The sequence below is a fragment of the Apium graveolens genome, chromosome 5, assembly GCF_009905375.1.
Source record: "Apium graveolens cultivar Ventura chromosome 5, ASM990537v1, whole genome shotgun sequence".
Taxonomy (NCBI): Eukaryota; Viridiplantae; Streptophyta; class Magnoliopsida; order Apiales; family Apiaceae; genus Apium; species Apium graveolens.
The window spans coordinates 289154686-289181078 of NC_133651.1; positions in this window are offsets into that span (position 1 = coordinate 289154686).

Sequence of the window (26393 nt, forward strand, 5' to 3'; positions counted from 1 at the left end):
GAGTTATTTTGAATAATAGCGACATGTTATGAGAAAGTTCGAAAGTATTTGCAATATATGTTGAAGAAGGTTTAGAAGTACTTGCCTTATCACGGATGATTTGCAACCTTACTTGTACTCATCTAACAGTTACTACTCATCCATCACTTTCCTTCTTTTTCTATGCCTTGCTTCTATTAATCAATCAATTGTCTTATCTTTCTACGCTTCAGTTCTATTTACTGATCACTGGCTTTCTTTTCTATACCTCGCTTACTCTGCTAGGCATCACAAGTATCTATCAATACTCAATCTCATATGATTTTAATCGTTACATAGACGTTACAAGCTTCTAACTACCCTTCATTTCACCCAAATCTGACGTACGGATTGAAAATTATGATTTAAACCGTCAAATAATGCATGTACAGTCATATTGTATATCAGTCAGATCACATATAACACATGGCACGTAAGATATTCAATCCAAATAATTATTCAAAGAAGATTCGGGGTTAAAATGATTTTCCAAGTATTTAATACGAAGTTTTGAACATTTTTTGAAATTAGAACGGGCCTTCGAATCATTTTATAATTAAATAATAGAGTTCGAACACCCGAATCTGACTTCAAAATAATTTAATACTCCCTCCGTCCCTTTCAATTGTTTACATTTTTTAGAGAGTGTCTGACACGCATTTTAAGGTGCATATAAAGTATAGTTTTGTAATATGTTTTTATAATTTTATTTTTCTAAATAAAAATTATAACATTCAACTTTTATTCAGAAAAAAAAAATTGTAAAAATAAGTTACATAAATATATTTTTTATGCACCTTAAAATGCATGTCGGATACTTACTCAGAAGTGTAAACAATTGGAAGGGACTGAGGAGTAATAATTATCGAGTTTTGAAAATAATCTTAAATAATTTTTGAAAGCTCGAAACTATTTTTTGGAATTTTTAAATCAAAATAAATAATTAAATCTAATTACTAAAATTAATTAATAACAAATTAAATTAATTAATAAATTAATATTAAATTAATTGACTAATTAACTAATTAATATTCAACTAATATTAATTAATTAAATATTTAATATTTATTTTTAAATTAAAAGAAATTTTCAGAAATTAGATAATGAATTTTTTTAAAAATTTAAAATAAATAAAAACAATTTCTGGTAATAATTATAAAAGATAATATAATTGTTTGTAAATAACTAAAACATGAATCAGATTTTTGGATTTTTTGAAAACCCCAGGGACTATTTTGCAAAATTGAACAAACTAGGGGTAAAATGGCATTTATGCCATCTTCCCCGTCCCACGCCGGCGGTCGCCATTGTCGGCGACCCTGAGCTCACCGGGAAATCGTAACCAAGCTCAGATCAGTTTGAAAATGTGCAGAGGTATAGAACATCATGCCAGGAACTTATAAATTAGTTTAGAATCAACAAACGGCGATGCATATATTAATCAGAACATCCGTCTGAAACTTCGCCGGCGACGAACTCGAACCTTTTCCGGCGATGCATACTTTTGATGCAGACTATGAAGGTAATGGTCATGAGACAAGTAATGATAGTCACACTATCTCAGGGACTGGTCCTCAAGCTTCAGATTCTGGAGACCAAGCTGGCAACAACTTAGGGGGAGCAGAACAAGAAGAAGAACAAGGATTCAGTAGTCAGACACAACACAATTCTGGAAATGCTGAGTCATCAAGGGATAGTCTACCAAGATATAGAATATGGAGTAAAGACCACCCTCGGAACTTGATACTTACTAATCCAGACAGTGGAGTTAAGACTATGATAGTTTAGTATTAATAATAATTTTGTAGTTATATTGTGGTTTGTTTTGTTTAGTGACGTCAACTCCTGACCCCAGGGTTGAGGCCGTCACAATGAGAATATTTATAGGCTATAGTAGGGATCATGTACCATTAGTTTGGGCCTTCCAATGACATTCTGGGCCAAGCCCAATATCAAAATATTAATTCAATCCATTAAAGAATTAATGTTTGCACTACCTTTCCTAATTCCTAAATTAATCATTTAGTCCGGCTCCCATATTAATTGCTTATTAAATTCCCCATATTTAAGATATCGCATGTCCATTAATTAAATTAATTTCTGACAATCAATTTAATCAATATCTTTCTTGATCATCCACTCAACCTTATATTATGCAAGAAAAAATCTGCCTGCAGGACTAAAGCATAATTATCTTTATGAGCTTTCAAGAGGACATCATCACCCGAATATATTTTTCAGACACGGTTTCCTTTTATAGTTAATATCCAACTCTATATATAATGTCATTGCCCAATACATAAGTTCGAAATTTAAAATAAATTACTTAATGTATGAATCAAGGCATGTGCATTAAGTACAAGTGTCAATCACTATATCCGGATTAAGAATCTAAGCAATAATAATATCATAGAATCTTAGTTCTTCTTTATTGTCAGAAGGGGAGGTATTGCCGAATGACTATCTATCTGTGTGATAGAAGCCTAGTAGGATACCACATGTTGTTTAATTGCTTGTCAAGTACTAAAGTCTGGCCACCTTCTGTACTAACTATGCAATGTAACAAGTGTTCATGATCATAGTGATCTCTCAACAAATTCCTTTACTTCTATATGATGGATCAAGCTTTCGAAGATGGAAGCAGCTAAAGGAAGTAGTATCAGTACGGTGGTATTCTGATTCTAACGCGTTCGTGATACTAAGGTTGACGTGGTTATTAAAAGGTTATAGAACGCTAACGAGCAAAAGTGTAACCAGCATAGTATTATGTACGGAAGATAGTAACGCTTACGAATTAGAAAAGAATGAGTATTGAGAAGCAAAAGCTATATCGCTAGAAGCTATAATGAGAGTCTGTGTAATAGACTTGAAAGAAATTGGAATGATCACTTAACACGGATTGAGTTTTCTTACGACAATAGATCATATGTCAGGTATCGAGATGTCGTCTTATGAGATCCTTGAGGGAAGACAATGTCGATCTCCCTTATGTTAGGATGAAGTCGTAGAGCGCAAGATGCTCGGACCCGCAGTAGTCCAAAGGACCAGGGATATAATAGATCTAATCAGAGGACGGCTGGTAGTAACCCAAGATGGACATGATAAATATGTTGATTTGACACGAAAGGATAAGGAATAGGAAGTAGGGGACCTAGTGCTGTTATAGGTATTCCCTTGGAAAAGATGGATGAGGTTCGGAAAGAAAGGAAAGCTAGGCCCACGAATTGTTGGACCCTTGGATATAGTAAGACGTATTGGGAAGCTAGCATACGAGCTAGCCCTACCCCCGAACCTGTAGCAAGTTCATAACGTGTTCCACGTATCAATGTTAAGGAAGTGTAATTCGGATGCCAGATAAATAGGGGCATATGAGCGCATAGACATGCAACCCGACGTAACCTATATGGAGCAACCAGGAAGGGTTATAGAGTGAAAAGGAACAAGTGCTTAGGAGAAGGGTTATCAAACTATTCAGAGTTTGATGGAAGAACCACAATGTGGGAAAATTTACTCGAGAGTTAGAAAGTGCAATGCTAAGAGAGTATCCCTATTCATTTTCTATCTGATTCCGGGACGGAATCCTTTTAAGGAGGGGAGACTGTATTAACCCCAATTTTTGGAAATTTTTGAAACCCTTATGAATAGTGATTTTGCAGATTATGCTGAATGAGAAAACTTTTCATGCCACACTATGTAAGGGTTCTGTTATTGATCTTCTGGGATATTATTAGTACTCTATGTGGTATATAAGTGTATGTAAAGATCGTCAGAATCCAATTCCGAACACTTTGATTTTTCCCGGAAATCCAATAGATACGGAAAGAATTGAGTATAAGGTAACAGGATAAAAAGGATTTAAATTAAAGGATTACAAGAGAGGATCATAAAAGGAATATAATGTATTGAGAAAGGTTAAGGAAACCCAAGTAATAAGATCCCGGGTATGATCCCTCAAACGATAAACGAAAACGAAAGTTAAGCGAACCGTATAACAGATCAGCGGTCATTAGGCAAACAATTAGGAAGTTAATCAAGGAGGTTAGGGATGATGAGGTCATCCAACCAATAAGGAGAGGACAAGTAAGGGATGATGACACAATAAGGTGATGTAAGCATGACATAGGAGGGAAGGAGGTGTGGATGAATGATAACCACATAAAGTTCAAGGTTATTAAGGTAATTAACCAAAATCTAAACAAAAACAACCAACCAAAAAATAAATCAAAGCAAAAAAACACAAAAATCTCTCTTTCTCCAAGCTTGCTCTCGGCTTTTCTTCTTTTTCAAAGAAGAAATTTTCAAAAATCAAGTTCCAAGCATTGTTAAATCACAAGGTAATTATCTAAGGTTCCTTGTACATAGATATGGATGTCCTATAAGTTTAAGCTTCTAATTCCTTCACAATCTCTTCCAATAAATCAAGGAAGAAGATGGTGAATAGTAACCTTCAAGAAATAACTTTGGTTTTCTTGATTTTTTATGAAAGTTCAAGGTAGCTTAAGCATAGATCAAGGCTTTCATGGGCATTCCAAGGATCTTTCATTGATTAAAAGCTCCAAGGAAGGTATAAACTCCAAACCATAGCTTTAGTTTTGAGTAATTAGGAATGAATATGATTGATATAGTATATATGAAGCATGATGCTTGTTTGTTTAAAGTTTGGTTGAGTTTGTAGAGATTAGTTGGTTTTGTGGTGTTTTTGGAGTTGTAAATCTTGATAATTAGTTAAAGAACTTAAGTAAAGCTTTTAGTTCATGTGGGGAATAAGTATAAATTGTTAATGTTGAGTTGTTGGGGCTGTTATGATGTAGTATGGATGAAGTTTTTATTTGGTTGTGATTGTGGATTGATTGGTGGTTGAATTGGAATGGTATAAAATTGGGAAATCGCGTAAACATAGCCGTCGTAATGTCCGATTTACTTTAGACTGCTTTTGTTCATAACATTAGGACCCGAGAACTCCCTGCTAGGTTTTGACCATTGCCATTTTTAAATAGTTCATGTTACGAGCTTCGTTTTGATATGTGGTTCGTTTGATTCCGATGAACGGTTTAGGAGAAACGGCCGTTTTAAGTAACGACATTTCGCGAACGAAACATTACCCCTCGCCTTACTTTGAAACATAGGTTAAAGACCTTAAAGGACTAATTGAAGTATGAAACATTTATGTAAGGTGTAATAGGCAGTTGGTAAGACACTTGCGAAAGAATCGCCTTAAAACTCGTAATGGTTAATTTATTAAATACGGGGGAGCCGAGGGTACTCGAGCGACTTAAGTAAATCGTTAAGCGCAAAAGCGAACGTTAGGACTCTAAATGGTTAAAGTCTAGTTTCTTAAGCGACCGGGGTTTAATTCTGACTTATGTTATTGTTCATAGGTTATCGGACCCACTCTAAGCTTAAGTCTATCCGGGAGCACTCAGGCAAGTTTTCTATTCGTTATACTGTTGTTGTGATGTATACACTTGTATATGCATTATCTTGTGATAGATGCATGATGGTTAAATTAGCAAATTCTTGCGATATATTATAGCATGTGATATGGTACATATGCATGCCTGTTTCGTATTCTTGCCATATATATCTGTTGGTTCAGTTGATAATACCTATGCTAGAGAATATCGGTAATTTGCATATACCCTTAGTATAGGGACCCAAAGGTGAAAACATTTTCTAAAACCGGGAGTCGAGGATCCCGAGTAGATTTTATATATATATATATATATATGGTTATAGTTTTCAAAACTATTAATCGACTAAGGTTTATTCGATAACTTTATATTATTTAATGAATATTATTTCGAATATTCATTCGAGGGCTTATGACTCAGCTTATTTTATTTATTGAATATTATTTGAATATTCATTTGAGGATCTATGACTCCAATTATTTGCTGAGATATATTCTTTATTTTATTAAAGAATAAGGTGTCGATAATCAAACTTATCTTTGATGATTCAAATAAAGATAGTACTTTCGTATAAGTATATCTTTGGTTAATTAATACTCATTTCAAGTATAAGTTTTACAACATCTACTTCAATTATTTTTATAAAGATTATTCTTTATGGGAATATTATTTAAATAATAATATTCAGATATTTTCTAATATTGGGACTGATTTATTTTGTTAAATCAGCATCACTCCAAATATTCTTAAAAATGTTTTGCGAGTCTTCAAAGTGATTTTTAAAAGTTAGAGCGGATCCCAAAACTCATTTTTATATTTAAGATCCTCCTTTCGAAGGGGATTTAAATACTCGCTCAAAACCTGAGGGATCCGGCTCTGTGGTGTGTTTTATATTCGCAACAAGGTTGCTGTCTTGATAAAAGAATTTTGATTACTTACCCAACACTCGGGAAGTAAAATTCATGGAACAAGTTAATCCATTAATAGGCATCGCCTGGGAAATATCGGTGAGTTTTCCTTTCCAACTAGATACGACTTCTTGGTAGAGCCGTATCAACAAGTTTCTACTTGGGGAAAGGGGGGACGAGCTTTACGTTTCAGAGTCATGGATTTCATCTGAACTAGGAGTGGCGTAAGTGGTCGAGTGGCGCCGGCCCAGCCTTATTATATTGGCCCATGATGGCCTGGAAGTTCCGCTAAGACGGTCCATTCCTTAGGAGTCCAGTGTTCAGTTGACAAGTAAATCCGACAGGTTCTCCTCTACATGTAAAAAATGGTGGGGTTGTACTACTACGACTGATTATCGTAAGTGGTCTTCCTGGCGCGGCAAACTCCCGTAATGAGTTCATCATCCAATTGGATATTTCTGCAACACTACCCAGAGCACTTCGATAGAAAGGCTACGGTTGGGCGATTGTTGAGTGTTGGCAGGGTCAAGTTTTCAAAATGATGTTTGCATCAAATGAAGTATCTCATAACTTCATTTTATTTTGATGATATTTTAAAGATTGAATCTATTCAAGTATTATCTTGTAGTCTCATCTATGTGATGAACTTTTGAACTAATTATAACTTGAACGGTGGTAGTTCAAGTAGTATTTGGAAAAGATATAAGTATATTGGAGTATCTTGTAACTTCATCTTTTAAACTTATATCTAGTAAATGATTATCTTATGCATGTCAAAGATTTTCAGAAAAACGTTGAGACAAGGTTAGATATATGAGATCACCTTGCAACGATAGTTTTATACAGTATAAACTGGAACTCTGTGTATATTATGCATGGAAGAGGACTTCCAAGATTTTGAAAAGTATATATGTATATATACTGAATATTTTGCGACTTCATCGCATTAAGGTATCAAACTTGGTTCATTTCTTTTGACCAAGACTTTCATGAGTACTATGAGAAGGCTCATATATTGTTAATCATTATACATATTATTTTGGTGGGCTTGCTGCTCACCCTTGCTTTCTTCTTTCATCACACAACAACAGATAGAAAAGATGAACAGGACCAAGCTCCCGATTCGCGAGCGGATAGGAAATGTTCCGCAGTTTCCTATAGGCATTGATGTCGCTGTAGCTGAGGTAGGAACTACCAATAGGCTAGGCTTTCAACTTTTGATGTACCAGATTATGTATATTTATGAATTGTAATAATGGAAAAGAAATGTAAATTTATTCAGAAACCCTTTTAAGGTGTATTGACATATAATTGTGGAATAAAACGACTTGCGATTATTTTTGGATAATCGTCTCTGAGACTATAACTTGTGGTGTGTGTGTTTATTGTGGGGTCACAGTACAGAGTAGTTGATTATTTATTAAGATTGGGTGTTATTAAGGGAAATGGAACTCGTGACAACCCGGATCCCCGACCCCGGATTTGGGGGTATTACAGAAGTGGTATCAGAGCTAAGCGTTATAAACCTCAGAGATGATGTGACGTAAAGATAATAAGTTCACTAAGATAATAAGAACTCTTGCCAAGTTCATAGTCGGGCTACCTAACGTAGTACTGACAGTTAAAACCCTTACGGGAACCCTTATAAATATCGTGATAGTAACATAGTTCGTTCTCGTATAGGGCAGCGGGGCACCGAACCCCGAGGTTCAGGAGCATCAGCATGAGGATGTTTTATTACAAGTTGGAGATCAAATTGTGAATCCGATAGAGTATCCTAATGAGGGACCGGATGAGATTCATATTGAGAATGTTGCGGTTGAGGATGTTATTCCGGAAAGGATTGTGGCTGAGGAGGATCTCATGGAGGATCCTGATGAGAATGAAGAGAGGACCGCTGAGGAATTGATGACCGTAGTCAGGGCGACTACCAGAGCAAGAATGGCCGCGAAGGTGGCACTAGAGGATGAAGAGTTACCAAGGGCACAAAGGTTAATGAGGGCAGAAGGAGTGGGGCCTTCCATGACCCTAATTATACCAGTATCAGACCCTCTTCCAGAGGTTCCTGTAGACATCCATAAGGTTCCACCAATTCCTGTTCCCTCCCCTGTACAGAGCCCAGCACCTACTGAGGAAATGCCACCTTTATCTCCTGCACCATTGTCACCTGATATCGTGCTTGGTTATCCGTTTGGATCTCCTGGGTCTGCGCCACCTGCACCCCATGGACTGCTAGATGCTACCACTCAGGCTTCTCTTATCGCCAATTATCACATGACTTTGGGTGGCCTGTCCGAGGCCCGTAATGTTAGGAGTGATCTGTTAGATCGACTTACTGCACCAAGGATTGGGGGCGGGGTACTTCCGGCAGGATTAGCTCATAGCATGGAAAGGATTGAGGCTACCACCCGTGTTACAGCTAAAGGCCATCTTGAGGGTCAGATTGATCCAGCTCTACTTGCAACTATCTTAGACCTCATCACCTCTGTGATGGAGCAGGTTAGGGATGTCGTGCGTGCCCATATTTCTTGATCCATGGTAGTGTGCAGAGCCAGAGCAATCAGACAAGGGTTTCATGTAGCACCGCTTTTGGAGGATTAGCCTAAGTTATGAATGATTAGTTTTAATGACTAGATGATTATCTATGGTAGTACTTTTGGGATAGAAGCAATCAGATCACATGATGTAATTCTCTTTAATGTGTTCAGTTGTTGTACCCTCGAACAAATGGTTATGTATATATTCGTTAATCTCAGTTCAGATCAGTTTGTTTGTGATAAGATCACATTGTTAATTGCTCTATTAACACTTAAGAGAGTGTCATGAAGTTTATCGAACTTGAGAATTTATAATTTGCAATCGTGCAAGGACTGAACGAGGGAAAGACTTAAACAAAGTAAGTAAGACAAATATCCGGAGATTCTCAAAAAAAAAATTCCAAGTAATATGCCCCCACAAGGAATAAGATTAGGGGCAAACCTTGAATGCGATAATCAGGGAGGTCGCAATTAAGATATAAGGAACCCAGAATATAATAAAGTGGAAAATAAGGATTTTAAATTTAAAGATGACCCCAATTATGGGGAGTAGGAAGAAATATTTAGACTGAGAAAACAGAAGTCGAGCGAGATAGGGAGACCCGAGACGGTACTCCTAAACGGCAATTTATGGACCTGTCTAGACAGAACTTAGACTATTATCCCCAACCACCACCTTGAGGAAATAATGCGGTAGGAAATTCTTTCAGGACCTTTAAGTCTCTAAGCTCTCAGAGTTCCAAGGAACAGGTTGACCTAGTCGAGGCAAGAGCCTGGCTAAAGGAAATAGAGGAATCATTTGAGATTCTGAATGATTGACGAATCACAAAAGAGTGTTTTTGTCACTTACCCTCCTAAGAGAGAGACCACCCACTGGTGAAAGACCAAGGAAGGCACGGAGCAAGAGATTATAATAAACTGATTTAAGTTTAGTCAATTGTTTTAGGAAAGTACTTCCCAAGGTTATGGAGATAGTGTAAAAGCTTTAGAGACAGAACAAAGGCAGAAGAGTATGATGAATTATGAATCTAAGTGGTAAAAGTTGTCAAGATTCGTTCTGAGGACACGAATCCAGAATGACGGGATGTTTGAAATCGATGCTTATGTTGGGTTGGTTCATGAAATAATGATAAGAGAAAGGAAAATAAAAAGAAACTAAAGTGGAAAGGAATATAATATGAGGAAACCCTAAAGACTCGTAGTAATAGAAATAGAAAAGTATGTAATCGTCAGGATGAGGGTGATTCACCATGAGATACATATATTTCATCCAAGGATTCGAGGAAACCTTGAGATAATTCGAAGGATAAATAATGAGACGCGGATAGACTGAGGAGACAAGAAAGTAAGAAATTAGGAAAAATTGGATGAAGGAAGTGACCTTCAAGAATGTGAAGTGTAAGACCGGTGGCTTGATACCCAGAAAGGGAGACGCCATGTATGAAAGATATCCCAACATTGAGGTGACTGTTGAGATAAACAACAAAAGTAAATAAGTTCACGTTGAACACGACCAATATCTTCCAGAACATCCTTGTTATCGTTACCAAATTAGGCAAGAAAAGCGGATAACCGTTGTTATCTTTTGGAGGCCATATTGATTGACCTCATTTTGAATACAGATGTTATTGTGAAACTAGGCATATACTATCGAGGTGGGAATGATTGAATAAGACACCCTTATCAGGGATATATGACTTGATTTATCCATGGAAGGATGCATGTACCTTTTTAAAGGTGGAATTAAGGATAGAACATCGGTAACTTAAAACGAATCCTGGGGGAATGCCTAAAGGTTGGCATTTCACCCTTAATAGGGATAGTATGAGTTTTGACAGTATGAATTGGAAAGGATTAAGGTAATAACAACCTTTAAGAATCAGTGGAGAAATTTTTTTTTTCAGAAGTATATAGACAATGATTCTGGTATTAATAAATGGTATCTTGATATGCCCTGTATCTAGGGAATACAGGAGGAACGATTCAAGGATAACCTTAGAGGTTTTACAAGGAGAAAGGTAATATTCAAAATTCTCAAGAATAGAAATGTTGATAAAGGAAATATGATGTAATTATAATGATGCCAAGTGGGGCACGTGTTAAACCACGAGAAAGTATGGATCGAACCAGTAATGGTCGAAATTGTTCAGGGCAATTAGGACTTAAGATAAAAGATGTTCTAAGTATGATTGAGAGTCAGTCGTGACAGTGATTAACCTCTAAAGAATGAGGCAATAACTTATGGAAAAATGGTGATATTTTTTTTAAGTCATCAGATTTTAAGGAAAACATCTTCACATAAGCAGTGATTGAAATAAGGTAGAAAATTTATTTGGAGGTGGTTAAAATGACATTGACTGTAAGGAAATTTTACTATCAGAAAAGGCCAAAGAGGTGGCCGACACTTTAAAGGTAAGAGGATAAGTATAGGCGCTTGTGCCAAAGGAATACAGTGATGATGGTTAAAGCTATGCAGATTATATTATGGTTTGGAAGATTGACATTCCTTCTGATGACTGTGCAATACCCAACCGTAATAGTAGTTGGTAAAGGTTTAATTTGTGTAATCGCCATGAGCGGGCTATCTATCTCAGAAGGTACTATCTTGAGAATAATCCAGGACCATATTTCAAAAAGGACTAAACGAACCTTGAGTTAAGTCTTCTATTTAAGGCATACGATTAAGAATGGTATTCACCTACTATCGTTGCTTTGACTGAAACTCTTCTGCAATTTTATCTACTTCATGTCATGAAAGTATGTCAGAGTTTGGATTGTTCTTCATGAATTATGATTGGTGATTATGTTAACTCCTTAGAAGTATTCTATACGACACGTATGGACTCCGTATGGTTAGATATTAAGATTTCATGGAAAATGAATGATGACAGTAGGTCAGTAGTGGACCATAGTAGTGCATCAATGATTCTGCGAGTAATGAGCTGATTACAACCGTGAGAGTTGTATTGGAATGAATGTTGAGATTGAGTACCACTAATCGGGTCGTGGTGGTGTATAAGTTATCATTGATAGACTAATTAAGTAGATTATCTACCTATTGAATACTTATTCCTTCTTATCAATAGAGAGTCGTATTACTATACGAGGAAGGTTGCGATGCAAGCATAGAATTCTAGTAACGATGATGTATAAAATGAGATTCCAGATTCGATTTTCGATGTCGAGGGAGTTTCGAAGGTGATTGTGTATAAGCTCGAGCAAGAGCATGGGTCCATAGAATGATGGATGGAATAGTAAATATTTAGGCAGGTGAAATACGATGCTATAATACTTGATGTTGATATAAATACACATATGTTTTGTTCTCCTATATCAAAATCTCTATAGTTCAGAGGTAGGTTCCAAGCCAGATATTTTGTGGCAGTATATTTTTTTTCACATATACAATTCTCTTCAAATCATTCTTTTCTCTCCTTTTCATTTTGTATAAGTTGAGAAGAACAACCCTTCCAGAAGGGGAGGTATTGCCGAATGACTATCTATCTGTGTGATAGAAGCCTAGTAGGATACCACATGTTGTTTAATTGCTTGTCAAGTACTAAAGGCTGGCCACCTTCTGTACTAACTATGCAATGTAACAAGTGTTCATGATCATAGTGATCTCTCAACAAATTCCTTTACTTCTATATGATGGATCAAACTTTCGAAGATGGAAGCAGCTAAAGGAAGTAGTATCAGTACGGTGGTATTCCGATTCTAACGCGTTCGTGATACTAAGGTTGACGTGGTTATTAAAAGGTTATAGAACGCTAACGAGCAAAAGTGTAACCAGCATAGTATTATGTACGGAAGATAGTAACGCTTACGAATTAGAAAAGAATGAGTATTGAGAAGCAAAAGCTATAACGCTAGAAGCTATAATGAGAGTCTGTGTAATAGACTTGAAATAAATTGGAATGATCACTTAACACGGATTGAGTTTTCTTACGACAATAGATCGTATGTCAGGTATCGAGATGACGTCTTATGAGATCCTTGAGGGAAGACAATGTCGATCTCCCTTATGTTAGGATGAAGTCGTAGAGCGCAAGATGCTCGGACTCGCAGTAGTCCAAAGGACCAGGGATATAATAGATCTAATTAGAGGACGGCTGGTAGTAACCCAAGATAGACATGATAAATACGTTGATTTGACACGAAAGGACAAGGAATAGGAAGTAGGGGACCTAGTGCTGTTATAGGTATTCCCTTGGAAAAGATGGATGAGGTTCGGAAAGAAAGGAAAGCTAGGCCCACGAATTGTCGGACCCTTGAATATAGTAAGACGTATTGGGAAGTTAGCATACGAGCTAGCCCTACCCCCGAACCTGTAGCAAGTTCATAACGTGTTCCACGTATCAAGTTCATAACGTGTTCCACCAACTCTTACAAGATGAACTTCAAAACCATGACTTAGATATTTTCAAACTAGTTTTTTCAATTTTGTAACAGAAGACACACCCTGGTGCTTTACTTACCTCGCCAAACACATTCGACTTGCTACTTCCTTGAAGATTAGTCATCTTTTTTTTAAAGATCAAAAGGACGCGTCATGAGGTACCATTTGGATGTCTTGAACCCAATCATGTTTTTTTTATTTCCTTATGAGTTGTTCTTGACCTGGGACCTGCATACATGCTATAATACTCAACACACAAGATCTTCCACATCCATGCGTATAATCATAGGACGCGCCTTAACGATATTTTTTTTTCTAAAAATTTCTTCGGCTGAGCTCTATAATATATTCAATTTTTAAAGCTCGTGTAACAAATACTCATAGTGTAGGAGTACTGTCTCCCTTCATTTATGTAGAAAGGTCTCATGCTTTTAACTCTCTCAAATTGCTTTTCATATGACACACATTTTATATCTTCAAATTGTTCCTCTTCTGTCCTTGACGAACTGTTTCTTTTCCTTTGCTGGTAGACTCCATAATACTATATTGCACGCAATTTGAACTAAAGTACCCACTTCAAGCTACCACCTTGCATGCACCCCATCAATATAATAAAATTATTATTATTATTATTTCAAAGAAATGGGCAACAATCTCTTTGTTAGTAGAACCATGTCTCTTTTTTGTCGTGAGATCAACAACAGAAGGAGACGCGCACTCCATTTTTCTCTTATTCAATTGCTAGTTCCACATTAATATTTTACTAATATGTGTACCATCACTTTGTATGTAGTTTTTCTATTCACATTTTTTATCAGCCCCACTTTGAGTAATATAACATTATAGCATATTGTTTTCCTTTCCCACAAATCAAAATTCCATCATCACCTTATTCATTTTTTGAATAAATAATATAAGGTACCAAGTCTTGTTATAATGCTTGTAGGAAACACACCACTTTCATAATAATAATATTTATTTTTTAATTACAACTCCTTCACACCACACATATTTGTATGTAAATGTTCACATACTTCCTTTTAAACCATGTGTTTGTGTGGGGGCCGATATAAATACTTCAACTTTTACCACTTTTGCATGTTCCCGTGTGCACAAATAGAAGGTAGAGGATTTTACCTTGTTCTTTCTTTACTTTAATCCATGCAGACCCTGCCACTCAAGCTACAACCATCTTGATTTTTTCTCTATTTAAAGTTTGAGGACGCGCCTTATGAAGTTCCTGCATCCAAGCTCGGTTTATCCGTCATATAAAATGTGCCCTATTATCTATTTTTATAAAGCAATATCACTTTGATGCTTCTTCCTTCCACGTGCTTTCCGTCGTTGTTTCCCATTTTATTTTCATTTACCTTGGTACGGAAAACTTGATTTCTCCAATTTCTTGTAGAAAGGGCAGATGCGCCCTCGTACTCACAACCTACGTGCAACCCCCACTTTACACCTATTAAGTTTCCAGGAAAATAATAAAACCTTTTTTTTATTCAGCGCACCTTCATACATTACAAGGGAACCACAATCTTATTATGTTTAATCTTGTATATAAATTTCTTCTTCTTTTAATTCTCCTTCGTGAAGGTTGTACACACACGGGCTTCTATAAGCATACAATGATCTTACTAATATAACATTGTTAGGTAAAAGGGATCACTTGTAATGTTCTGGAGCTCATTCGGTACAACTTATTTTCAATTAAAGTTAAATTACTGAGTATACATCTTATGTTGTGGTTTCAGCCTTTGCATCTTAAAGCACACCTAATGGCATAAGTCAAAGACATACATGACACTCATCTCAGCTATTTCAGGTAAAGGGGCTCGCTCATGTCCGAGGTGCCTTTTCCTATAATTTACTTGGAAATTATGGGGCACAGGCGTTGTATCATGGAGCCTCACTTCTTCAATATTTTCTTTGAAGTTCCTATATAAGAATATCATTATAGTCATTGTTGTTTCTTTGTAATCGTGCCTTCTAAAGTTCTGTTTATTCTTTGAGGGCGTGTTTTGACAGGGAAACACTTCTCAGGATACCTACCAAATAGAGGGGCATTTTAGCGCCCCCAAATCCGAGGTCAGGAATCTGGGTCGTCACGTAATCATCCAATCATTTGAATTTTGTATTACTTAAATAAACCAACAATTTACATCAAAGACCCTCAATCTCAAACACACACAAGTTATAGTCTTAGAAACGATGTACAATATTTAAAATCTGTTATTACAAATCAAATGTACATTCCAGGACCTTATACAACTACTCACAACCTCAACATGAAGTTGTACTAATTTCTAATAATAACTGGAACCTATTTGATTTCTCTAACCTACCAGAGGCAAAGCTGCAATGAGTTTACGAAAAGCCTAAGTATTTTTCACATGTTGGAGTCAGTTAACTTCCTCACCGGCATATGGTTATCTGTTGTGTACTGACATTTAAAAGAAAGTAGGAGCGAGAAATAATGTTCAACCATAATATAAATAGTTAAAAATGGCTATTAAAGTAAAATTATACTTCCATAATTATCGTTTAATAAGAAGAACGAAATTTTGGTGATATAAACTTTTTTCTCTTTAAATCAAATCAGATATTTATGTATATCAAAACATCTTGCCAATGCTCTCGATAATATTATATACTCGGGAGATTCTTGGTGATATACACTTCCTCATTTTAATTCACATTGGAATTTATTTTTTCATCAAAATATATTGCTAATGCTCTCGATAACTAAGTACCTTGGCTTTAGTTACAGTATTGCATAACAATTCCAAAATGGAAGAATAGGACATTTACTGGAGCCCCTATTATACGATGATCGGCCGTATAACAGTAAATATATTGTTCTCTACATGTAGAAGGACAATTCTCTTAATTGTGGGTTATCATCCTGGCCGCATTTGGGCCTTTTATGTGTCCATCCCCCTCGGGTACACATTATGCGTCCATCCCCCTCAGGTACGCATACTTCACATGTTTACATGTGCACACCGGTAGTCCCCCCAGTAGTTGTGGTACTGAAGTCTACCCCTCCTAGTCCTTTGAGAATCTTAATATATATATATAACTTATGTTTGTTCCCCAAGCATTATGCTTGTTGATAGGTACATATACCGATAATATACATACTTTCGAGAATTTTGGAGGAAGTATTATAATAATATGTGTTGACCGTTGTCAACAGATAAATGTTTAAGAGGAAGTCTCCTTTGACATTATAGCCAAATTATTCACAATAAGATGAAATAATATTTTCTGAATATTTTAAAGTACTTGGATGATTTTCTGAAAGTCATAAATACGTTTAAAATAGGATTTATGGTTTTAAATCATATAAAACCTTGAATAAATACTTACCAATTAATAATAATTGTAACACCCCCAAATCTGGGGTCGGGGATTCGGGTTGTCACGAGTTCCATTTCCCTTATAAATACTTAATCTTATCAGTCAACCAACTACTGCGTACTGTGACCCCACAATATACACACACACACCACAAGTTATAGTCTCAGAGATGAATACCAAAAAAAAATAACACAAGTCATTTTATTCCACAATTATAAACCATTACACCTTAAAAAGAGTTTCTGAATAATTTAAAAATTCTTTGCCATTATTACAATTCATAAATATACATAAGTCTGGTACATCAAAAGTTGAAAGCCTAGCCTATTGTAGATCCTACCTCAGCTACAACGGCATCAACGCCTACAGGAAACTGGGGAACGTTTCCTATCCGCTCACGAATTGGGAGCTTGATCCTATTCATCTTGTCTAATTTTTGTTGTGTGATGAAAGAAGAAAGTAAGGGTGAGCAACAAGCCCACCGAAATAATATGTATAATAATTAACAATATATGAGCATTCTCATAGTACTCATGAAAGTCTTGGTCAAGAAGAAATGAACCAAGTTTGACCTCTTAATGCGACCAAGTCGCAAAATATTTAGTATATATGTATATATACTTTTTCAAAATCTTTGAAATCCTCTGCCATGCATAATATACACAGAGTTCCAGTTTATAACTGTATAAAAATATCGTTGCAAGGTGATCTTATATATCTAACCTTGTCTCAACGTTTTTCTGAAAATCTTTGTCATGTATAAGATAATCATTAACCAGATATAAGTTGAAAAGGTGAAGTTACGAGATACTCCAATATACTTATATCTTTTCCGAATACTACTTGAACTACCACCGTTCAAGGTATAATCCGTTTTAAAAGTTCATCGCATAAATGAGACTACAAGATAAGATTTGAATAGATTCAATCCTTGAAATATCATTATAAATAATGAAGTTACGAGATACTTCATTAAGTCCCGATATATATATACACCTATATATATATACATTTCATACACTCCTTAAAAATCTCTTTTATGAAAATTATAAACAGAGTTGTAATATCCAATGAATTTGGAAAGGAGAAATGCTTGGCATAAACCTGATATCTTGCTGATCAGGCAAAGATACCAATAAGTAACATTTTCTACTAGTAGATGGACGAATTCCCCACTGGTCATCACCCTGGCCGCAATAGGACCTTATGCTGGACTGCCACTCAGCCACTTACGCATTTGATGGACTCCCACTGAGCCACTTACACTTTCATGGACACCCACTGAGCTCATGTTGCTTATGCTGACTCAAATAGATGGACTTACTTCCCGAACGTTGGGCAAGTAATCAAAATATTTTCTCAAAACAGCAACCTCGTTGCGAATATAAAATACACCATAGAGCTGGATCCCTCAGGTTTTGAGCGAGTACTTAAATCTCCTTCGACAGGAAGATCTCAAATATAAAAATGAGTTTTGGGATCCGTTCTAACTTTTAAAAATCATTTTAAAGACTCGAAAACATTTTTAAGAATGTTTGGAGTAATGCTGATTTAATGAAATAAATCAGTCCCGATATATTAGAAAATATTCGAATATTATTATTTAAATAACATTCCCATAAGGATAATCTTTATAAAAATAATCGAAGTAGAAGTTTTAAAACTCATACTTGAAATGAATAATAAATAACCAAAGATATACTTATACGAAAGTACGGTCTTTATTTGAATAATCGAAAATAAATTTGATTATCGAAACATTATTTTTTTAATAAAATAAAGAATATTATTTAATAAATAAGCGGAGTCATAAGTCCTCAAATGAATATTCAAAATAATATTCATTAAATAAAATAAACGGAGTCTTAAGTCCTCGAATGAATATTCAAAATAATATTCATTAAATACAATAAAGTTATCGAATAAACCTTATTCGATTAATAGTTTTGAAAACTATATCTATATATATATATATATATATATTATATTATACTCAGGAACATCGACTCCCGGTTTAGAAATATGTTCACCTTTGGGTCCCCTATACTAAGGGTATACGCAACTACTGCTTATCTCTAGCATAGGTATTATGCAACTTATAAGCAATTGAATCAACAATTAGATATCAAGATTACGAAATAGACATGCATATATACCATATCAGCATGCTCCAATATATCACAAGATTTGCTAATAACATTCATGCACTTATCACAAGATAATGCATATACATATATACATCACAACAACAGTATAACGGGTAGAAAACTTGCCTGAGCGACTGGGGGTGATAAAAGGCTTGGAACGAGTCTGGTAACCTATAAACAACATATAAGTTGGAATTAAACCAAAGTCGCTTAAGAATCTATACTTTAACCAATTAGACCCTAACGTTCGCTTTTGCGCTTAACGATTCACTTAAGTCGCTCGAGTACCCTCGGCTCCACCATTTTTAATAAATTAACCATTAAGGGTTTTATGGCGATTCTTTCGCGAGTACCCTATCAACTGCCTAATCCACTTTACATAATTTTTTTATACTCCAATTAGTCATTTAAGGGCCTTAACCAAGGTTTCAAAGTAAGGCGAGGGGTAATGGTTCGGTCGCGAAACGCCGTTACTTAAAACGGTCGTTTCTCCTAAACCGTACATCAGATTCAAGCGAACCACATATCAAAACAAAGCTCGTAAGATGAACTATCTAATCATGGAAATGGTCAAAACCTAACAGTGAGTTCACGGGTCCTGATGTTAAGAACAAAAATAGTCTAAAGTAAATCGGGTATTACGACGGCTATGTTTACGCGATTACCAAATTTTATACTACTCCAAATCAATCCACAATCATTACTACAACCAAACTCCATCCATACACTACTACAACAGCCCCAACATCTCAAGATTTCCAATTTATACTACTTCTCAATCATGAACTAAGAGCTTACTTAAGTTCATTAACTACTAATCAAGATTTACAACTCCAAAAATATCACAAAACCAACCAATCTCTAAATACACAATAATCATGCCTCTCATGAACTATACTACTCATAACAAGCTCTTAACATTCAATAATTATGCTAGGTTAAGAGATTATACCTTCCTTGAGAGTAGGAGTAACTAATGAGCTTGAAACAACCTTGGAAAATCCTTACTAAAGCTTTATCTAAACAAAAACACAAGATCAAAATTTCAAGTTCTTGAAAAACACTATTCACTCTCTTCTTCCATGAATTATAGGAAGAGATTGTGAAGGAATTTGAAGCTTAGACTTATAGGATATCTATATCTATGTACAAGGAACCTTAGATAATTACCTCACTAATTAACAAGGCTTGGAACTTGAATTTGAGTTTTTCTTTCTTTGAAAAAGAGATGAAGCCGAGAGCTTCTTGATGGAAAGGTGAAGTCACTTTGTATTTTGTGATTTCTTTTGCCTTGGCTTGGTTTTTTTGTTTTTGTTTTTCTTAATTACCTTTTAACCATGGTAAAATTTGTGTGGTTTATAATCAACCAACACTTCATTCCCTTTTGGTCATGCTTATATCATCCTCCTATGTCATCTTCCCACACTTGTCCTCTTCTTGTTGGTGTGATGACATCATCATCACTAACCTCTTTGATTAGCTCCTAATTACTTGGCTAATGACCGATGATCTGTTATACGGTTCGCTTAACTTTCGTTCTCGTTTATCGTTTGAGGGATCATACTCGGGATCTTATTACTTGGGTTTCCTTCACCTTTCTCAATACATTATATTCCTTTTATGATCTCCTCTTATACTCCTTGAATTTAAATCCTTTTTATCCTGTTACCTTATACTCAATTCTTTCGGTATCTGGTGGATTTTTGGGAAAAATCAAAGTGTTCGAATTTGGATTCTGACGATCTTTACATACACTTATATACCATATAGAGTACTAATAAGATCTCAGAATGACAATAAAAGAACCTCTACAAAGTGTGGCATGAAAAGTTTTCTTATTCAGCATAATCAGCAAAAACACTATTCATAAGGGTTACAAAAAGTTAAAAATTTTGGGGTTATTACAGTCTCCCCTCCTTAAAAGGATTCCGTCCCGGAATCAGATAGAAAATGAATAGGGATACTCTCTTAGCATTGCACTTTCTAACTTTCAAGTAAATTTTCCGACATTGTGGTTCTACCATCAAACTCTGACTAGTTTGATAACCCTTCTCCTAAGCACTTGTTCCTTTTCAATCTATAATCCTTCCTGGTTGCTCCATACAGGTTACGTCTGGTTGCATGTCTATGCGCTCATATGCCCCTATTTGTCTGGCATCCGAATTACACTTCCTTAATATTGATACGTGGAACACGTTATGAACTTGCTACATGTTCGGGGGTAGGGCTAGCTCATATGTTAACTTCCCAATACGATTTAATATATCCAAGGGTCCAACAATTCGTGGGCTTAGCTTTCCTTTCTTTCCGAACCACATCCATCCTTTCCAAGGGAATACCTATAACAGCACAAGGTCCCCTACTTCCTATGCTTTGCCCTTTCATGTCAAATCAACATACTTTTTATATCCATCTTGGGCTACTACCAGCCGTCCTCTAATTAGATCTATTATATCCTTGGTCCTTTGGACCACTGCTGGTCCGAGCATCTTGCGCTCTGCAACATCATCCTAACATAAGGGAGATCGACATTGTGTTCCCTCAAGGATCTCATAAGGCGATATCTCGATACTGACATATGATCTATTATCGTAAGAAAACTCAGTCCGCGTTAAGTGACCATTCCAAATTCTTTCAAGTCTATGGCACAGACTCTCATCATAGCTTCTAGCATTATAGCTTTTTGCTTCTCAATACCCATTCTTTTCCAGTTTGTAATCGTTACTATCTTCCGTTCCTAATATTATACTGGTTATACTTTTGCTCGTTAGCGTTCTATAACCTTTTAATAACCACGTCAACCTTAGTATCACGAACGTGTTAGATTCGGAATACCACCACACTGATACTACTCATTTCTAGCTGCTTCTATCTTTGAAAGCTTGATCCATTGTATATAAGTAAAAGAATTTATTGAGAGATCATTATGATCATGAACACTCGTTCTATTGCATAGTTAGTACAGAAGGTGGCCAGCCTTTAGTACTTGACAAGCAATTAAACAACATGTGGTATCCTACTAGGCTTCTATCACACAGATAGATAGTCATTCCGAAATACCTCCCCTTTCTGGAAGGGTTGTTCTTCTCAGCTTACATGAAATGAAAAGGAGAGAAAAGAACGAATTGAAGAGAATTGTATAAAAATACTGCCACAAAATATCTGGCTTGGAACCTACCTCTGAACTATAGAGGTTTGTCATAGGAGAACAAAACATAAATATATATATCAACATCCAGTATTATCGTATCGCATTTCACATGCTTAAATATTTTTGCTATTCCGTCCATCATTCTATGGACCCATGCTCTTCCTCGAGCTTATACACAATCACCTTTGAAACTCCCTCGACATCGAAAATCGAATCTGGGATCTCATTCTAGACATCATCGTTACTAGAATTCTATGCTTGCACCGCAACCTTCCTCGTATAGTAATACGACTCTCTTTTCATAAGAGGGAATAAATATTCAATAGGTAGATAATCTACTTAATTAGTCTATCAATGATAACTTATACACTACCACGACCCGATTAGTGGTACTCAATCTCAACATCCATTCTAAAACAACTCTCACGGTTGTAAGTAATCGGCTCATTACTCGTAGAATCATTCCTGCATTACTATGGTCCACCGTTGACCTACTGTAGTCATTCGTTTTCCATGAAGTCTTAATAGCTAACCATACGGAGTCCATACATATCGTATCGAATTCTTCTAAGGATGTAACATGATCACCGTTCATGATTCATGAAGAACACTCCTGAACTTGACGTACATATGCCATGAAGCAGATAAAATTGCAGAAGAGTTTCAATGAAAGCAACGATAGCAGGTTAATACCATTATTAACCATATGTCTTTATTAGGAGACATGAAGCTCAAAGGTTCATTTAGTCCTTTCGTAACATGGTCCTGGCTTATCTTAAGATATGACCCTATAAGATAGATAGCCCGCTCACGGTGATTACAAAAATTAATCTTTACCCAACTACTATCACGGTTGAGTATCGTACAATCATCAGAAGGAATGTCAATCTTCCAAACCATAATACAACCTTCACGGCTTCAACCATCATCACTGTATTCTTCTGGCACGAGCGCCTATAATTTCTCTCTTAAACTTAGAGTGTCGGCCACCTCTTTGGCCTTTCCTGATAGTGAAATTTCCTTACAATAAATGTCATTTTAAATGATCTTCAACTAAATTTTCTGCCTCATTTCCAATCATTGCTTGTGTGAAAATGCTCTTCCTTACGCTTTGGTGAAAAAAAAATCACCATTTTTTCCATAAGTTATTGCCTCGGTCTTTTTGAGGTTAACATTGTCACGACTGACTCTCGATCATACATAGGACGTCTCTTATCTTGGGTCCTACTTGTTTTCACCAATCTCGACCTTCATTGGGCCGATCTATAGTTTCTTTTGGTTTAATACATGCCCACCTGGCATTATTATTATTACGTCATATTTCCTTTATCAGAATTTCTATTCTTGAGAATTTTGAATATTTCCTTTCTCCTTGTAAAACCTCTAAGGTTATCCTTAAATCCTTCATCCTGTATTCCTTAGATACATGGCATATCAAAATACCATTTACTAATACTAGAACCATTGTCTATGTACTTCTGAAAAATTTCTCTACTGATCGAGGTTCTATCCTTAATTCCACCTTTAAAAAGGTACATGCATCCTCACATGGATAGATCAAGTCATATATCCCTGATAAGGGTATCTTATTCAATCATTTCCACCTCGATATTCTATACCAAATTTCATAATAGTATCCTTATTCAAATTGAGGTCAATCCATATGGCCTTCAAAAGATAACAATGGTTATCCGCTTTTCTTTCCTAATTTGGTAATGACAACAGGGATGTTCTGGAAGATAATGGTCGTGTTCAACGTGAACTTCTTCTTAATAATTCCTCATTTACTTTTGTTGTTTATCTCAACAGTCATCTCAATGTTGGGATGTCTTTCATACTTGGTGTCTCCCTTTCTGGGTATCATGCCACCGGTCTTACACTTCACATTCTTGAAGGTCACTTCCTTCATCCAATTTTCCTAATTTCTTACTTTCTTGTCTCCTCAGTCTATCCGCGTCTCATTATTTATCCTTCGAACTATCTCAAGGTTTCCTCGAATCCTCCCAACTTACAGGGGATAAAATATATGTATCTCCTATGCCTCCAACCATCAACTTTAACTCATAGTGAATCACCCTCATCCTGGCGATTACATACTTTTCTATTTCTATTGCTACGAGTCTTTAGGATTTCCTCATACCCAACTCCCTTATCGTTCCTCAAACTGTATTGCCTTTTTATTTCTTTCCACTTCAGTTTCTCTTTATTTTCCTTTCTCTTACAATCATTTCATGAACCCCCTAATCATTGACTTCAAACTTCACGTCGTTCTGGGATTCTTGTCCTCAGAACGAATCTTTACAACTTTTACAACCTAGATTCATAATTTATCATACTCGTCCGCCTTTGTTCTGGCTCTAAAGCTTTTACACAAAGAGCTTCTTCAGTGTTTTTAATATATATCATAAAAGTTTTATATTTAAAGCATGGATTTAAATAGGTGAAAAACATTTTAAAGGTTCGGTCAACTACGGAGTTTTACTATTCGTACCGCTTTCACTATTCGTACCGCTTTCACTAATACATTAATATCTCTCAAACCGTTAACTCAATCGACGCATCGTTTTCGCGTACGCGATCTAGACTACATTTAAAACAAGCTTCTTGAAAATATATTTCTTGGCAGAGGGGTAAAGTTCCCGAAGAAATAGGTGTTATGCAGTAGGCAATTTTGATGTTTCCACTTTATGCAAACTTGGCTCGAATATTTTTATAAAATCGAAATATTCATATCTTAATCTCAAATTTTAAATACATCTTCCTCACTATAAAATTAAGCTACTGAAAAAGTTTCATACTTTTAGAAAATGTTTAAGGGCCTCATTTATATCTTCAAAATCATTACTACATAACATTTTGGTTTTCTCAACTACATTCACTAAAACAAACATTTCTTTTAAAATGTAAGTCATCTCGATGCGATATTTATATGGTTACAAAATAAAAAATGAGTTCTTTACATCCATTTCTAGCGGTTTTCAAGAATACAAGTCTTACAATTCGGAAAGATGCTTCAAAACAGCCTAAACGCACATGAACCTTATAACGGCTACGTGTAACGTTTTCTGGTTTAATTATGTTAAATTTATTTAACAAAAACCCAAACATCAAATCCACCAATTTTATTTCAAGGTATGTTTATTAACTTTCTTAAAACATCATCAACATCAACCCATTACAATTAATCAACAAGATTTAAAAATCCAAACTCCATTTTTCAAGAATCATGTCACACATGAACATTCTTGTAACTACGCTTAAAACTCAAAGAAATACAAAGGGTGGAGAAGGTTTATACCTTTTTTGAATCCTTAAACATAATAAAAAGAGCTTTTAAGTCTTAAGGGAGCCTTGAACTATTCTTATCCTTCTTAAACTTGCAAAAGAAATCAAGAAACTAGTTAGAAATTTTCGGAGTTACTATTACCCCTTATCTTCAAACATTTTAATAAAATTGAAAATTTCATGGATAATCTTGAAATTTGGTACGTACCTTATCCATGATATAAAGGAGATGTGGAAAAAATTTGGTGATTTATGAATTAGTATAAACTAATTTTTAAAATTTTCTTTCTTTGGTGTTCTTGAATGGCTTAAATAAAAAGATGAGAGAGTGGAGAGTGTTTTACTTTCTTGCACTTACTTTTTGTGATAAAGTGAGATGTATATATGTTTATATAGATATAAAATCAGATCATGGCTGATTTGTAAGCTTGCATGTGAGTATGTTACAAGCTACAGCCTTGCACTATTTAAGTACTATACATGTGTTATTCCTCTAACTAGTGTAGTTTGGTTTTGTACTTCTCATTTGGCTTTATAATTGCATTGGTTAGCTTCTAATGCTCTAGTTACATGGTGTGCATGGATTTAATACTTTTCAACTTGCGTCTAATACTCGATATCCTTTTATAAGTCATTTGAAATATTTCGCATCGTAAATCCTTTTATTGTATGTTCTTTTCTATTTCTTGTACTTAGAATTGGTTGTATTTGTGGGATTCCAATTTTTATAATTCTCTTGGTCATAGTTTAATTCTCTTATTCCTCTATACCTCGTAAAATATGGTCATTTAAAATATGGTTTTATTCGAGAACTAATGACTTTACATACACTCATTTGTTTCGTAAAAATATAATATCAATTCGAAACCTTCATATGGTAACTCTTATATAATGTGGTCGTAAAAGTTTTTTATTAAACTGCGAGATCACTATTCATAAAGGTCTTTTACCGATATCAGAAATTCAGATTTTTACGTGCATGCCCTAGGAGATTTAGACGCAGTCCTTAGTTATTGTTGCCAGGGCGCGTAGGCTGGTTGAGGACGCGTCTTTTGGGTTCGTAGGGATTCCCTTCATGTAGAACTTCCTTACTTGGAGTTGAAGATGAGTTCCCAAAAATTACGCATCTTCTTAGGATTCTTCATTCATATGTTGCGTGGAAGATTTTCATAAA